General features: G+C 32.7%; 1 long non-coding RNA gene across 1 annotated transcript; it reads right to left on the bottom strand.

Moving 5' to 3' along the window:
* Positions 1 to 518: 518 nt before the first annotated feature.
* LOC116137474 lies at positions 519 to 2,401 on the bottom strand. Its single transcript, XR_004129192.1, has 5 exons — positions 2,236 to 2,401; positions 1,329 to 1,459; positions 1,169 to 1,240; positions 882 to 1,100; positions 519 to 735 (listed from the first exon to the last, which is right to left on the bottom strand). It is a non-coding gene; the product is annotated as an uncharacterized LOC116137474 (long non-coding RNA).
* Positions 2,402 to 3,383: the final 982 nt, after the last annotated feature.

The following is a 3,383-nucleotide window of genomic DNA, read 5'->3' as shown; positions in this document are numbered from 1 at the left end:
AAACTCACTTGAGGGTACAGTAAGACAGGTTCTATTAAAGAAGTACATAATTCTTAATATTCTCTTATGCATCTGCAGATCTTTTTTGGATGTTTAATTTGATGAACTTCTTCTGCATGTCTTTATATTTTCGTTAATTTCTTAGTTGAGTTTCTATAGGTTGATTGAGATTTTGGATAATGCCGTTCAGTGGTAGAGCTTAAAGTAGTACAGGTTTGTGTATTTAAGGTCAAGATTCTTGTATTTTGACACTTAAAATTAAGATTGAAAACGATGAATTTCCCAAATAAATATATTTCAGATCATCTTTTTTGTTTTTGTTTTTTTCAATTTAATTTGTATAATTTTGTTGTATAAGAACCCAAAGAGGATTTGCATAGGTTTCCAATTGTTCCTTACATTTTTATTTAGTTTAATCTTATTAATTTGCTTTGAGGACACAATATTAAACCTTGGCAGAAAGAAGAGAAGTAATCAAAGCAAGCAGTCAAGAATCCATTGTAAACACAGTACATTTATTGTTTTATTCAATTATCTCTCCATTTAACAGGTTATTAGATAATACACGAAAATTAAAGAACAAAAAGTTCAAACTCACACCACAAACTATATATGATTTATTTTTAAACTTGATTAAATTTCCACTTCAAGCTCTATTCATTCTTTGATTATCGGGCGCCCTCATTTCTGGCTCCTGATTGTTGTTTTTCTTCATCGCTTTGATTCTTTTCCAACCTTCAAAAACATAGACAATAGATTTAAACCCTACTGCACATTATGTAGTCGTAAAAGATGTGACAACGCACAGATTTTTTTAAACGTTAAACTTTATCAGTAATGAGATGAGATAGCTATGAGTTGAGAGATCGATCATCACTTACCGAGGGAAGGATCCATGTTTCTGGATTGAAGCTCTCTGTACTCTTGACAAAAAGCACAAGGTTGACAGAGAAGATGAGTGACCCAGTCAAGTGTAGGAGCCTCATAAATGTTGAACTTTTTCCTGAGTTTTTTTCGGTAAATGGATGTGAGTTTGCATGGCGCCCATTGTGTAATGAAGATGAAAAGCCCCATGTAAACCATTGCACTAGTACAGCATGCTGCGGATGATATTAACTTAATACAATTACCTTAATTAAGAAATAATTAATGGAATTGAAATGCTTACAGATGTGGCCTTCATCGAGGATTTCTGCAACCCGGCCGAACGTCACGCATGGGCAGCAGGCAGTGACAAGGGCTGAAATGCAAGAAATCAAACTTACATTATGAACATTATTATTAATTGTATGAAAATGAAAATGAGTTTGTAAAGAGAGTATTATCACCATTGCAAGGGCTCCTCCAGCAATCAAATAGCCCACTGCTCCAGTCTACAGCTTCACTTTAACTATTTGGATTATCAATTTTTGGTATCTCCAAATCGAATTCTTCATCCATAGTTGGCTGTTCACGATGCCTGTGCTATTGTGAGAATGCTATAAGAGCCGATCAATATAAAGGAGTAGGTGACGTGATGCTATATCTATTTGCCATTAATTACTGTGTATTTTTTTTTAAAAGGGTTTAAATTACAGTAAAAACGTGCAATATAAAGTGAAATGCAATTGAAAATAATATATTATTGGTCCAAAATTATTATTATTTCACTCCAAAAGAGTCATTTTAAACTAAAATTTATAGAGAAATGCCCTAAACATTCAGAAATCTCACAACAACACGAAAATTAATGACTCCAGCGGAATATTAGAAGGTTAAGCAAGCTCCAGGGGAAGATTGGAAAATGGAAGGTTAATTACTAAAAAGATATATAGCTGGAATAAAGTTGCAATCATCCATTACTATTTGAGCATCAATTTATATAATTGCATGTGTTTGCTAAAACCTTTACTTTAGCTGGCCGCAAAGAATTGGAAGATATTTTATATATATATAAATTGACTTATACATCTAGTTAATTTGAGTAGCGTTTGACTCTAATTCAAACATGCAAATTTGCAACGGAGCACAGCCTACCTAATAACCAACTCTTGGATGGCCGACAGGCCGAGTGATTCGAGAGAGATTTTTTGGTGTATTATATACTTAAGAGATTATGAGTTTGAATCAATTCTCGGTTACTAACATGACTGATCACTAGAGTTTTTATCTGACTAGTAATTTGAAAGTTCTGAGAGATTAATTGAGGTGTGTTTACCTCCGGTTATTCAAAAAAAAAAAAAAAAAAAAACTCACCCTGATAAAGTCCTCGTCTAAAGCATTATGGTTTGGTTCACAGGGGCCTGCATAGGACCTTGCTGCTGCTCTGGTAACCTTGATTTATCATCTTCTCTTTCTGTTGGAACAGCAGATACAGAAACTGCATCGAAATCTTCTATTAATGTCGACTCTTATTTCACTAATTAGTCTTCGCTTGTAGAGAGAGTACACAGGTAGCTCAATATTATATAAGGACAGCTAGTTGTGTTGATTGTTGATACAAAGTCGTCGTCGTGGCCTCTATACGAAGACCAAGTCACCTCTCTCCTCAGGTCAAGTTCAGAGACAAAAGCTGAAATTGGGACCTCAAGGTGACAAATGCATCAATTACGTACATACAGGCCATGCGAGCATTGAACAACTCAACAATATAGTATATTTATTAGTCTTTCACTAATGTTACAAAGGGTAAAGTAGAATATATGACCAAGTTTCAGGATTTAAAAATCATGGATTATATTTTTTATAATAACTTTCTATTATAAAGTGATAGATAATTGTGAGACTTTAAATTAAAAATAAATTAAATAATTAAAAAAAATTATATGACAAATATATAAAATTGTAACACCAGTTTGTATATATAACATTACTAAAAAGTTATTCATAGAGAACATTAAACGTTTCGTGGCCATGCTTTTTCAAATAAAAAATTACAGTGAGATTTTAATGGTGTGGAAGAGGCCAATGTATACCTGTCATACTTTCATTGCTAATTTCTAGCCAGGACACAAAGCACTCTCTCCACCGTCAACTTTGTGACGAAAACTTTTGATTGTTATGTTAAAAAAATTTCACTTGCCTTGGCTTCTTCTATAATTCGAATTCTGTAATTATTGCTCAGTTTTTCTTCTGTGATGTGCATAAGTTATTATTATCATCTCTATCGAAAAAAAAAAAAAGTTTGTACAGTATTTTTTATTCTTGATTTTGATAATTTAATGTAACTTAAAGTTAATCAACACTAATCAAAATTCAAAAGAGAGTCCAAAATTTAAATTTTGAGTCTACGGCCAAAAATTTTAAATCTAAAAATTGGTATGATATGGGCCATAGTAGCTGTGGAGTTGGAGACATGAAATATCAAAACTCTGTACGGGAGTATTGATGTATGTTTCACGTTT

This window comes from Pistacia vera, unplaced genomic scaffold, assembly GCF_008641045.1.
Source record: "Pistacia vera cultivar Batoury unplaced genomic scaffold, PisVer_v2 Contig328, whole genome shotgun sequence".
Lineage (NCBI taxonomy): Eukaryota > Viridiplantae > Streptophyta > Magnoliopsida > Sapindales > Anacardiaceae > Pistacia > Pistacia vera.
The sequence above is the reverse complement of the archived record's forward strand: the minus strand, read 5'-3'. Positions and strand labels throughout refer to the sequence as shown.